Below are 14,143 nucleotides of genomic sequence, written 5' to 3' on the forward strand. Positions count from 1 at the left end.
TGTGATACTCTTGCAGGAAACAAAACTCGTTATCCAGAAATGTGGCTTCTTAGGAAGGTGGTCTTCAAACACAAATGACCTCCTAATGCGGATCATTCTGTAGCACCACACGAACTTGGTTTTTAAGCTTACCCTCCCTTCCAAATGTTGGTTCAGTGATTTCATTCATGCAATTTCCATCTGAAAGCAGTTGTTACACCAAATGTTCATATTTAAAAAAAAAAGATTAACTTCATGGCATTTTTTTGAGATATCTCAAGTCTTTCATGTAAAACACAAATCTAATTGAGTTAGTCCCCCTTTTTAAAACAAAAAAGTCTTCAGCATTCCCTATTGTCCGGTTGGATAAATATCAAATGGCACAGCTGTGAAATATCAGGGTGTATGTTGGGCAGCATATTTCTTATTTTATACTGATTCTCTATTGAAAAGTTAACTGAGATTACTATAACATGACTTATGTCACAATTACAAAATTTAAAGCAAATTAAAAAAAACAAGAATAGGAAACAAACATTGCTCCAAACTTTGCAAAAGCAAACCATGACACAGAGAGATTCCATTTCCTCAGTGCCCAAATTCTGACTTCAGACCCACAAACCCAGAAGAAATTGAACCCAGCAAACTAGAAGGAGGTTTCAACTCAAAACTCCCCAGGGCTTCCTAACAGCAGCAGAACGCTAAAATGCCCACATGCCCACATACGCTGGAGTCCAGTGCAGCCACCGGAATCATTCCCAAGTTTTTAATAAGACAGAAAACTACTCTGAGTACACTGATTAAAAAAACTATTCTATCATAAACCTAATTTTGTTAAAAAGGTATATGTACATATTTAGACATTTAAAACAATTAGAAGTAAATACACCAAAATGTTCATTGTGGTTGCCCGAGGGGTGATTTTAGCTCCTTTACTACTTTAGTAATAATAATTATTAAAAAAATTAGATGCTTCCTGTCTTTTGTTTTATTTGCTTTAGAAACTATTAAAGAAAGGAAAAAGTATTTTTAAAATGCTGTGCAAAAGGAAACTATCAGACCCCACTCATGGAGATGCTAAGAGGGCAGAAATATAAGTAAATAAAAAGGAAGAAGAGGAAATGGCTGATCACTTTGATCACACAGGGTGAGAATTTCTTGCTGCTTAGCTTGTGAAATTTTCCTCACTGTTTGAATGGGTTGTACCATGTTTCAGAACTACTGTGACAGCAACTCAATGCAGACTGTAAGGGTCGGTTCTTCTATGGGCTGCTTCTGATAGGTGTGCTTCCCTGCATGGCTCTTCCAGCACAGTGACTACTGCTCAGCTCACAGGCAGAGACCCAATTCTTCACCTTCCACGGAAGGCCTCCCTGCTCCTCGCTGGTCCCCAGTTTGTCTGGCAGCACACAGGAGGGCAGGATAGCTGTAATCTCTCTGACTACGTGGCAATCGCCTGAGCTTCTGTTGGAAAGGGGCGCTGGTTCAGGTCCAGGGCATTGAACTTGGACAGCAATGACCTCTGTGGACAGGCAGAGCTAGCTGAATCAAGAGCAGGCTTTAGGGATAGAGTAGAGTCATTGTCTTCAAGAACAGGAATGACTATACGTGTGAAAAAGAAAAGGAACAAAAGGGCACTGGGAGGACTGAGGGAGGGGGGAGGGGGAGATGAGAGGGCAAAGAAAGAAGCCCAGCTTCTAGAATTATTCAACTAATTATACTTTTAAAAGCCAACAACATCAAAAACCTAAGTGAAATCCCTGTTTACTAGCCCCTTTCCAGCCTGGTGTGTTTGTACTCTTGCTTCATAGTGGTGTGTAAACACCACTACTTAACCTCTGGAGGGCAAGCAGAAGGCAAGAAAAAACACGCTGCATGTGCTATGGATGCATGAAGAATCATCAAGGTATCTGCATGGAGATGTGCCCAGGATCTTCCTGGTCAAGCTTAATAAACTTTGGCCCAAGGTTCTCTCATGTTATTGAATCCCTTCTACCCAGCAGAAGATGTTTACTTCAGATTCAGTTTGGTCTCTCCCACCCTCCTGCACACTGAACAATGAAAGTCAAAATGAAGAGGAGCCTAAAATTAGGAACTACAAGCCTATCAGTGGTAAAATAACAAGACACGCCTATCACTGGGCACGGATCCTGGCAGTGTCTGTGCAAAAACAAGTTTTATATTGTGTATCGATTTTTCCCAGTTATTGTTCATGCCTGACAGGTGGCCTCAAATTGGAAGGACTCAGTCTTCTTAATGGTGTGGAGATTCTTATGTCAGTGTATTGTATAAACCAGAAAAGGTTTGGCCAGGATCCATTCTCTGCTACAGATCAATAAACTGCTTCTTCTCTCCCTCAGAGAAGACCTGCAAACCAGTAAATCTTAAGTGGTACAATGGTGGCTTAGTTCTGCTTACTAAGAAAGAGCAATTCTTTGGAAGGATTTAGGAAAACACGTCAATAAAGAAAAGAAAGAATTTGTCTTCTCTATTTATTTCAAGAGACTGATCTGCATTGAAAAACACGTTAGCTTCTCAAGTATAGTGCAGAGAATAGTGCAGCTGTTATATGAATTAACCCTAAGTACTTTCCATTAGTTTAATACAAAAAAAATATGAAAAAACAGCTCAGTAGATCTTTCTGAAAAACGTATCAATAAAACAAATAGATGAAATTGAGTTGGCTAGCACCGCCAGCCAACCACCACTGTCTTGGTTAGAACCGAGACAATGATGCCGATAGCAAGGCTGATGGCAGCTACCATTGATCGAGCCCTGACTACTATCAGTTATTAAAACCTAAAACAGCCTGCTTTAAGGTGCACCATTATTTAAGTAAAAAAATAGTTATTGCTAACTAAATGGTGGTAAGATGCTTTTTAAAAAATTACATGAATTATAAGATGCACTTCACTTCAGAAGTGTTAAAATGTAAAATACGTGTATCTTAGAATTGATGAAATTATGTTACCTGCAAGGCACTTACTTTTTAAGGCCCTTAGGTATTATTACCTTATTGAAAACTCAGAACAACCCTATTAAGTATTAAAATCCTCTTTCCCCATTTTATAAGTAGGAAACTGAGGCATGGGGAGGTGTAGAACTTGCTGAGGTCACACAGCTAGCGAGTGACAGAGCTACATCCAGAGCTAAGGGAGCCCTGGAGCTCAATCTGCAGCCCTGGGAGTGGGGAGTTAGAGCGAGGGCACCACTGTTTTAAGTGAGAACTTACAGACGAGTGAATGCGGTCCGTTCCAAGGCGGTCACCTCAGGGATGCACAGGCTGACTGCTCCAATCTCTTTTAGATAGAAAGTTTCAACATTTTATGCAATATTGTTCTTAAAGCAATTGTATTTCCAGCTTTATCCCTTGAGGTTACATGTTTAAGAGCCTGAAGAGTCACTAATATGACACACAGGAAATGTCTCAGTATTTAACCAGCACACTCTAAGCTTTGTCCCTTACACTCTGCTATGAACATTAGTTGGCTGTTTCAAAAAATTAAGTACTGGACTTTTTCAACTGAAAAAGTGCTCCACCACTTTTAAGAGGAGAGGTGGGAGGCTCTCAGTAGAATCACAGGAGTTTCAAAAATGGTGAGAATGAGGGCAATATAATTAGAATAAGAGCCTTGCTGCTCCAAAGAACAGTTATGACAGGGGAAATAACTGTTTTGATATGAAAGTTCTAGAATACCTTTTATACCATAACATAGCATTTTTCTTCACTTAATGAAATTAAGGAAGCAATATAAATAGTTTTACCTAAAACCTGGAAAAGAACATACAAAAAATAATTCATTATCTCACAGTCCTAATGTAGCCACTGTTACCACTTAAGCCTATTTCTTTCCATTGATTATCTGACTATGTATATTTTAATCGCCTTAACACGTTTTAAAGATCTGTACCATTCTAGAATGTGTACTGGCCATAAACTGAAGCACTGAGCCATTCCCACAAGTTCACACACGAGCGCTGGAAGTGGACAGAGACACCATAAAAGGAGAAAGCCTAGGACAGCCTTGTACACGCAGTTCAGTTCCAGTCCACAGTAAGGTGGTCTTAACTTTGCCTGAAAAGAATGGGAGTGGCTAAAAAATGTATTCACAAGAGACCACTAGGTCTAAGTGGTAAAGGATAAATGAGTCTTTTTCAGGGTGAGAAGAATGGAAGGTCCTTCTAGGCAGAAGAACAGCGCATGCAAAGGCAGGAGGAGAGAAAGTGCACTGTGGGGGTGCAGTGCTGTGGCTGAAGCACCGTCTGCTTCCCTGAGGGCTCAGTCGTGAGGAATGGGATAGCCTGAGAGAAAGACAACAGCAGGAAACCTGGTGCTAAAGAGAAATCTGAAGGGAGCAGGTTCTACAAAAAAAACAAAACAAAACAAAACAAAACCCACGGAAAAACTACCCCCACACACAGTTTTACCCTAATAGAAAAAAGCAAAGTTCATTTATTTCTTTAAATTAAGTCAGTCTTTCAAAGAGGCATTGAAAAACCTCTCTAATTTATTATATACCATCTGTGATTGTCTACATATTTCTGTGAAGAATTTAATTAAAAGTAACTTAATTAAAAGCATGTTTTGAGTGCAAACTCTGGCCACAGTTCATCACCAGATTAACTTCTGGTGATTATGAATATTGGCTCCTACTACAAGAACTGTGGGATAATATTAACCAGCTCTTGGTTATTTTGCAACCAAATTACCTAATTATGACCCAATTCTGCTTGGCCTCCTCAAATATAGTAGATACTTTTCCTAATCTTTGATTTTGTGGTATAGGTGGGGTATAGATCAAGAGAAATCTCAATGATTAATCAAGATCTAAATTACAATTTTACCTGGACACCTCCTCTCATTTATATTGTACGAAAATGGCTGGGTTCTGCCCATTAGAGAAATTTTATTCTGCGTTTGTTGTCATATTTTCAAACTTATTCCTTGGAGTAACATATTGAAGAGGCTGGAGGAAGTACTTATACCACTGGAACAAGTTAAAACGCAGACAATAAAGAGAAAATATGGAAGAAACAACAGTGAATAAATTCATTCATTCATTTAATGAGTGAGAGCCCATGACATGCAGGTACTGCTTTTGGCACTGGGGACACAGCAATGAACAAAGCAGACACCCACCTCATTCCTTTCCTGAAATAACCTCAGCAGATCTGTGCATTGGGCCCTGTGATAATTTAGGTCACAGCATGCCTCACAGACTAGCGGTACTAAAAGTCAGTTCCTTACTTATCTTTTCTGCCTTATTTGAAAAGATTTCCCAGGTTAAGATCTGCCTCCGAGAGCACAAAAGTGGGCAGGGGTGTGTCCAGCCCTCCCACAGGCTCCGCCTGCCCACCCACGTGCACTCCACGCCTTGGTAGTACATCGGGATCTTTCCAAGAGTGTGCATAAGGGCAACGCTGCCAACACACAGGCTAAAACCATCTCGCAGCCTGCAATGCTTTGGAGCCCTGCACTAGCTCTGCTCCAGGGGGCTGCTGGCCCCATATAGCTTCCTGAACACTTACAAAGAACTGATGCTGGCAGATTTTCTTTTCAGGGAATTTTCTGTGATGAAAGTTTATCAGATCATAACAACCTAGGCTGAAAACTAGCGGCTCTTCTGCAAAGGAAAGCAGGAACAGACTGGAGGAGAGCAGACAAATTAAGCTGGAGTTATTGAAGCTTTTTTAAAAACTTTGCAAGACCATACTTCCAGGGAGCATTTCTATAGTTTGTTAAAAATTTTGCCACCTTTATATTTTTTGTTCCTTCACTGGAAAGTAATTTTTATGACTCGGAATAAGCACATGAAATAGTCTTTATTGACTTGCTTTGGTTCATTTCTAAAGGGGTTAGGGAAAACAGGTCATAGCAGAACCTAATCTTTGATTTTATAAATTTGTCCATACTAGTGAAGTCCTGCTCTTACTTAGCAAGCCTTCCTGGTAGTAGTTTATGAGTTAAAATATCAGTGCTTTTGCCTGCTCAAATATTAAAGAACCAAAATGTAACAGCCATAGATGTAAGAGAATCAGTTCAGTGTAGTTTAAAAGGCTTTGTTCATTTCTTATTTAAATTATTTAAAATATACAGTTCTTATTATTTACTGCTGTAGTGAACATTTTCTCTTTAACTCTTCTGGGCCTGGGTTTGTTCTATTCTCTGAGATTACTCTTTTTTTTTTTCAGTGATTACTCTTAAACTGATTAATTCAGTTAACAACAAGTTCAAGGGCACCTGGGACTATCACTAAGTAAAAGAGATCATAACGTTCAAAGGGTAGCTCTCACACTGTGGTAACCAGACCAGCAGCATCACTAAGATCTTTTGGAAACCTGTTAGAAATGCAAATTGTAGGACCATCCCAGACCTCCTGAATCACGAGCTCTGGGGGTGGGGCCCAGCAGTGTGCCGTTTAAAAGGCCCGCCAGGTGACTACGACACAGGTCACAGGTTCTCAAAACCACTGCCTGTAAGTATTAATTGGTTAACTGGGAAAAAGTAAGTCATACAGTGCCAAGAACCAGGAATGTCCTCTGATTTTATGAAAGTGATACCCAGTGATTTAGAAAATATCACCCAAGAAGACTTAGTGTTTGTACCTTAATTTATTCAAAAGCTATTGGTTGGGCACTCAGCATGTAACAAGGACCCCGTTGGGCACTACAGTGATAAAACAGACCCAGCCCAGACTTCTTGGAGCTTACAGGCAGGAATTACATACATACACACCAGCCAATAAGCTACTAGCAAATCATACTAAATACCATGAGAGGGAAAAAACAAGTGTTGAGTGAGAATAATGGAGGCCAAACTCCTCAGGACTGAAGTTGAGGATATGGAGACAAATGGGAACGGGTGATCTCACAGGCTGCTCTAGGAAATGACACTGAAGGCGAGACCTGGGAGATACCTAGACCTGTGCTGCGGGAGTGCGGGTGGTCAGAACAGTCCAGGGAGCAGAATGGAGCTCAGACACAGACCGCCACAAGGCTTCCACACAATTTCCCAGAATGGCATATAAAACAACTCAATAAAGGAAGGAAAGTCTTTTTCTAAAAATGATGCTACAGCCCTGACTGGTGTGGCTCCAGCTGGCTGGGCATCATCCTGTAAAGTGAAAGGTCGCCGGTTGAATGCCCAGTGAGGACACATGCCTGGGCTGCGGGTTTGGTCCCCAGTAGGGGCGTACAAGAGGCAACAGTACGATGTTTCTCTCTCACACAACAATATTTTTCTACCTTTCTTTCTCCCTCCTTCCCTGTCTCTCTAATAAATAAAAATCTTTTTTTTTAAAATTATGGTGCTACAGCAACTGTCCCTGTATAGGCAAAATAATGAAACTCAATCTTAACCTTCACCTTATACAAAAATTAATTCAAAATGAGTCACAGTCTTGAATGTAAAACAAAAAAATACAAAGCTTTTAGAAGAAAACAGAGCTCTCCAATTCTAGTTCTCCAGTTCTAGATGTAACACAGAAATGAAGATCAATAAAAGTAAAAAACTGATCAAGTGGCCTTCACCAAAATTAAAATCTGTTTTTCCCATAAAAGAATGGTCTGAGGGCTCTGGGGCAGGGGAAAGCTCTCTGCATCGAGTGCTGAGTTTGTCAAGAGATGGATAGGGCGCACTGGGCTGAGAGGTGAGGCGAGCGGAAGCCAAATTATGAGGGTTGCTGGGCCTGTTGGCCAGAGGAGGGAGAATGGGCTTTATTCTAAGTGCAAAGTCAAGCCATGGACAGATTTAAAGCCAAGGGGTAACATAAAATAAATTATCTTATTTCTAAGTATTTTGCTTAGGCTTCCTACCATCTTTAAGGAGAGGTAGGTCGGGGCTTCTTTATTTTACACAATCACGGGGAAAGGACACTGGACATTCCAGGAGTGGTTTATTCAGACTTCACATAGAGAATTTCACCTGCAAGACAGCCCCAGCCCTTGGATTTAAAAAACTTTTGTTTTCCACTGTTTATAGCCGGAAGGCCCAGCCATACCTAAACAGAAACCTCCCAGATGTTCTTGTGTTTCCTCAGAACCTGCAGGTTCCTACTTACTTAAGAGAAACTTAAAAGAGGTCAAGTATCCAGCCCAGGAGCTACTTTATTTGCTGCCTAGCAAAAGCTCCCCAAATGTTAAAATGAGTTATCAGTACAGCACACGGACTGCAACTGGAAATGGTTACAGGAAAAGCTGAGACCAGGATCCAGAGATTTAAAAAGGCCGAACTAGTTTCTACTGTGTCCCAAGCACGCTCAAGTTCAAGTTGCCCTTCACATGGCATACAAGCTGTTCAAGCAAGTCCCAAATGTTGCTTTCCTTTAGTTAAAATAAATCTCACTTAAGCTTTTCCCTTTTTAACACAGGACACTCAGAACAGTCTGTGCTTTTCTTACTGTCATGGGCTCCTGCCCTGGGACAAGCACACTGCTTTCATGACTCTGCAAAAGTTGTGCTGATCTGAGGTTCGGCTACCCTTGCGCGGCGGGCCAATTCCAGGGTGTTGGCACCTGACACAAAGATTTCATTTAAAAAGAGGAAATGACTAAAATCCGAGTTTCCTTTCTGTGTCCCACTCCACTGGGGGAAGGTTTTGGTCTCCACACCCAGGCGGGAGAGCCCTGTCCCCTGGTCAACATGGGCATGGAGGACTCCCGGAGTAATTCACACCAACTCCAAATGCTATCAATCATCTAATACTTCTGCCAAGTTCAGCTGGGAAATGCAACAGGCCGAGGGGGAAGCTAACTCAGTAGCTGAGACTTCAATCTCTTCCTCCTCACCCGGGGGTCCTGCCTCTCCCTTGCCTCACTTTTCATCTCCCTCCTAAAAGGCTTTGACAATAATGTCTCAACTCCACCACACTAGGGAAGTGCCAGAGGATGGAACCTGCCAGAGAAAAAGCTTCAGCCCCGAACCGGGAGGAAAGGTTGGTTGGGCTCAAGCCAGAAACACGGGCTAAAGTCGTGTCCCAAGAGGACTGGCTGCCAGCATGTGCAAACGGCCAGCACTGGAGCCAATGCCTCAGCTCTTGAAGTGAGGGCCTCGGGTGTTGTTACTCAACATTTGGCCTCCTGGGTGACAGCGTCTGACGGGCTGAGTCTGTGGCCATAAGGAAGCTGGAAGGCAAGACCCTAACTCAGAGGAAACGTCAAGCTCTAGATAGAGGGGTGGGGGTGGGGGGAGACCTTTTAGTCTATGTGTATCACACTAAAACAAAATTAATTCACATTTGCTAAAACTGTAGGTAGTGGGTAGAAAGAAGCAAAAAAAAAATTATAGCCATCAAGGGAAGGTAAATGTTCATGAATGGCAAAATATCTATTATTTCCAATTTAGCGTATCTGACATCTCATTGGCATTGCTCTTATTTGTTCTGCACTTTAAAAATGAATATAAAAACTATGTTGACAGGCACTGACACATGTTTGTTAACACCTTCTAAGCACCTTGCTATTCGAAACGTGGTACCCAGGCCAATAGCAGCAGCATCTGCTTGGCTTGTTTAAAAGGCAGAATCTTGGGTCCCACCCCAGACCTACTGAATCAGAATCTTCATCCTAACAAGATGCCCAGTGGTCACACACAGTGAAGCTCGACTGGCACTAGTTTAGCCCTATTTGCCTCCATAGGCCTTATGCTTCCTAACCAGTTACCCTCTCTGCCGAGGGACCCACAGCAGTGGTTCACGACCTTGGCCGATCACTGGAATTAATGCCCAAACCCCAACCCAGACCAATTAAATTACTCTCTTGGGTGGGACTCAGGCAGAAGTATTTTTAAAACTCCCCCAGGAGACTCTAATGCACTGTGTTTGAGTCACTGGTCTATTCCAGCGGTTTCCCAAATGTGGTCAATAAACTGGCAGCATCACCGTCACCTGGAACTTGCTAGAAGTGCACATTTCTTTCTTCCTTCCCTCCCTTCCATATTCACATTCCCTCCCCCTCCTTCACTCTCTCTCTCTCTAACACACACACACCAATTATGCTTATAAAAGGGCAATCAGCAATAATTTCTCAGAAACTAGTTCTCAGAAGGCAGGCATCCTTGCTATCTCTTTTGAACAATAATTTGGCACCTGAAAAAACTTTTTAAAAGTATGTTCCAGAACAATGGCTTAAAATTCATTTTAAAATGAGGGTGAAGCCAAAAATACACTTACAAGGGCAGAGGGGTCCCTAGGGCCAAAGCATGCAATAGATAAGGAGGCTGTGGTTTAGAGCAGTAAGTAAATGAATTCTACTGTCTCATGGGTGGGTTGCAAGGTTGACACAACAGCAATGATGTTTCCCCAAATCCGATCACACAGCATCCCAAGACTCTCCACAGAGATTCTGATTCGGTGAGTCTGGCATGGAGTTGAAACCTGTGTTTTCACACACATCCCCAGGTGGTCCCTGCAGTCAGAGAAGTCTGGAAAACACACTGCCTTGCAAGAACCGCACTGCCTGGGTTGCTTCTTCTCCAAGCGTGGCCCTGGACCAGCAGTGTCAGCGCCACCTGGGAACTTATTAGAAAAGCTATTCTCGGGCCTCCTGTGGACCACTGAATCAGAAACCCTGCGGGTGGCCGCTGTCAGTGTGTTCACAAGTCTTCCCGCTGACATGAAAAGCATGGCAGCAGTCCACTTTCCAAACCCTTCCACTGTTAAAGTGGTAACTACTTGCTCTTACTCAAACACCTAGTTTTTGGTGAGAAGTGCAATGAAATGCATCCTCATCTTGGGCCTTGGCCTGTGTCTGTCTTATGGAAGGGGTAGTCTTGTTCTTTGGAAAATGCTGGAGCCTTCGGATGTAATAATAAACTCTTCACGTAGCTGAGAACAGAGTTGAGCACACCACCAAGATGCTAGAATGGTAGGCATTTTTAAAATATCTTACAAATGGACATTAATTGGAAAGACAGTCTTATAGCAACAGGAAACAAAGAACACACGACTGTGGTGAGGTGTGTTCACCTTCCTACCTCCTGTCCTTTCCTTCTCTCTTTCTGGACTATTGTTTTGGCAAGGAACATTTTTACCACAAAGGCATGAAAATCAGTTCATAGTTCTATGTCCAAATGCAAGAGAACTACTTGAACAGTTGAGGAATGCAAGACAAAAAACATTTGCAAATTAGGGACAGGTTCCAGAAGGTTCTCGAAACCTGCAAAAATCAAATGCAAAGTTTTGTGGTTTTCAGGAAACACTGTTCAAGGGAGAGTTCTGCTGCCTTTGCCAGATGTTCAAAAGAGGCCAGGACCCTAGGGAGGCCAAGAGCCTCTGGACTTCCACATACTTCACTAAAAAAAGATCAGGACAAAAGGCCTAACCATATAATATTCAAAGATATGAGAGAAAATGAATTCCCCTACCTGGAAACTTTTTTCTCTGGCCTTAAAAACTGCTTATTACAACTGGGGGCTCATCCACAACAGCAGAGGTCTGGCTGGGTAAAGCACAGCAACCTGGGAACCATGTTTTCATTTCAACTTGGCTTTGAACTATCTCCAGGTCTCTAGGAAAGTTACTTAAATGCTCTGGGCCTCCAAGTCCTCACAGCTGGAGTGGGACAGCCCTAATGATACTTCCAGGCCTGGCAGGCATTCTGTGATTCCACTTGTCTAACTCCTGGGCCCAAAGGGAACACAAGGCTCCCTAGGAACCACACTGACAAATAAAATAAGACTGGAGGGAACACCATGTATGAGTCAGCGGGACACAGGTCCTGTCTCACAGGTCCCCGCTGCCTCTGGAAGCTCCTCCTGGAGGTGACCAGTCCGCACAGAAGAGACTCTGAGACAGAGGGCTGTGGTTTCTCCTCCCACCCAGCTCACAGGACGGCTGCTTTTTCCCGACCCCTTTCAAATGATCAGATTTCCCTCCTGAATGTAACAGTACTAAGTTTTCAACAATAAAGAGAAGTGTTGAGAGAAAGTGAAAATTCAGCTATAATTCCCCTATTATCAACATTTTGGTATTTAGTTTCCAATTCTTCCCTGTTTTTATAGACACACAAACACATGTATTTTTCCAATGCTGTTACTTCATAATTCCTAACATTATTATTAGAGCCATCTTTCTAAGATAATACAAATATCTCTTCTTTTTAATGCCTGCATAGTGTCCCCTTTCATATTTGTGACATATTTTGACCTTCCTTTATTATTGAATATTTAGGTGATTTCCAAGTTTTTTATATCACAAACACTTTGAGAACATACTCTCACATAGAGCTTCGTGTACTTGTCCAATAATTTGCTCTGGATCAATTCCAAGACGTACATTTGTGAGAGAGAGAGAGACCGAGCCTCTACCGTCTGATGGATACCGGCAGGTCGCCCTGCAGGAAGGCACCAATTTAACTCATCCAAAGCACTTGGGAGGGCCAGTGAAACTGGAATCCATGCCTAAGTCCACTGCTTTTAGCACAGCAAACACACCCTCAAGACAATGCATGGAAATCCCTCTGTGTATGCAATTACTATGTTTGCATTCAGTTTGAATTCAACATGGGATTCTGTGTCTACTCTTCATCCTTGGCTCAGAGTAATTTCTATTTTATAAAACCCAACTCCTGTGTATAATGTGAACATTTTTTCTGAGGGTAAGTTTATAGAAAAACTTTAATTTTCTCACCCAGAAGCCTGAGAATGAAGACTTCTTAACTAAGATTACTCCATTACCCACTACACTACATAGGGCTTGATGTGTAACCACTTAGTCAGAACAGAAGTGTAAGTTCCAGACCTCTGTCCTAAACTGAAGTGGTCACTGTGTTGAGAGACCACCCTGAGAGAGTGCACACAGTTGGACCCAAGGCACCTTTTGAAACAAGCACTCCTGTATCTTCTCAAAAGAGGTATCACACCTAAATACCCCCTAAAACAAGCAGATGCTGAGAATAAATGCTAATAAACTTTTCTAGCTCTTGCTGCCACTGCTAGGCAGATTCCTTAAATTAGTGATATGAAAGCAGAAATTAATACAGCGAACTACAGCTTAGATTTAAAAAATTCTTTGAAGCTATGAAACTGTGGGGGTCATAAAAATAATTTTCCCCACACCTTCTAGGTTCTTCTAGCTGGGCAAACAATCAAATTAGCATGACAAAGATTCACAGAAAAAAATGTCCAAAATTTATTACAGATATTCATGCCAGGGTGCCATAAGGATATGAGACCCAAGGGGGCACTGGGATGTAGAGGTTTATATGTGCTTTTGGACAAAGGGAAGGGACGTCTAGAATTTCAAAGGGAAAGCAGGTAATTCACAGGTAGACGAGAAAGCAAACATGTGGTAAATGAATTCTTGCTGGGCCACCCAGAAACAATGGGACACAGGGAAAAGTAGAACAAACAGGCTTTGCGAGATTTGTCCCCATCCACCACACTTGGTTGCTAATACGGCGCTAAGGTGATGCTCCCTCGCTTTAAACAGGTTCTTCTATCTGAACAACTCTAGGCAGGTAAAGAGTGAGAGTCAAAGGTTCTTTCTCAGTTTCTTGTTTCTTAATGACCAGCTTAAAAATCAACATCCCAAAAGGCATATATTTTGGAGTGGCAAAACTTTGGTCCCCCTCTAAGTTTTTTTGTTTGTTTGTTTTTGTTTTTAAAGAAAGAGAAACAGGAATATGGGGGAAATACCAAATTTATATACTGGGGTTGGCAAAAGTAAGGTTATAGTTCTGAGTACACGAAACACACTTTTTCCGTACAAACAACCACCAGCCTGCTTTTGCCCAACACATACTTGTCTTTGAGGTGCCCTTACAGAAATAAAACCACATTCCTGGACTAAAGACATAAATATGTCCCATTTAATGTTGCATGATCAAGAAACTCTTACTTGCTATGCTTTATCAATCTAAAGGGTTCTGAAAACCATCGACATTCAAATCCTTCTTTTGTAGATGAGGACATTTTCTGATAAAACAGGGATTAAATAGCCAGAATTCTAGTACACCTCAGCTTTTTTTCCTATGATAGAAGCAGAAGGGAATAAAATGTTCTTTTCTGAATTTCATCTAGTTTCCTACTTAGTCCCTTAGTCTCCCCTGCCCTTAGGGGGGGTGATCTCGGAGGTGTCACTCTCACTGGCCTGTGGTGCAACAGTGACACCCGGAGTCAGAGCTGGCGGAAGTGCACACTGCTCCTGACAGCCCTCCACTCCAGGCCT

General features: G+C 42.0%; 1 protein-coding gene across 3 annotated transcripts in view; it reads right to left on the bottom strand.

The window, feature by feature from the left end:
- The window catches only part of KANK1 (KN motif and ankyrin repeat domains 1), a 189,509-nt gene that overhangs the window by 59,418 nt on the left and 115,948 nt on the right, over nucleotides 1–14,143 (bottom strand). The window lies entirely within an intron of this gene.

This window comes from Phyllostomus hastatus, unplaced genomic scaffold, assembly GCF_019186645.2.
Source record: "Phyllostomus hastatus isolate PE091 unplaced genomic scaffold, TTU_PhHast_1.1 phas_contig_34, whole genome shotgun sequence".
Classification (NCBI taxonomy): Eukaryota; Metazoa; Chordata; class Mammalia; order Chiroptera; family Phyllostomidae; genus Phyllostomus; species Phyllostomus hastatus.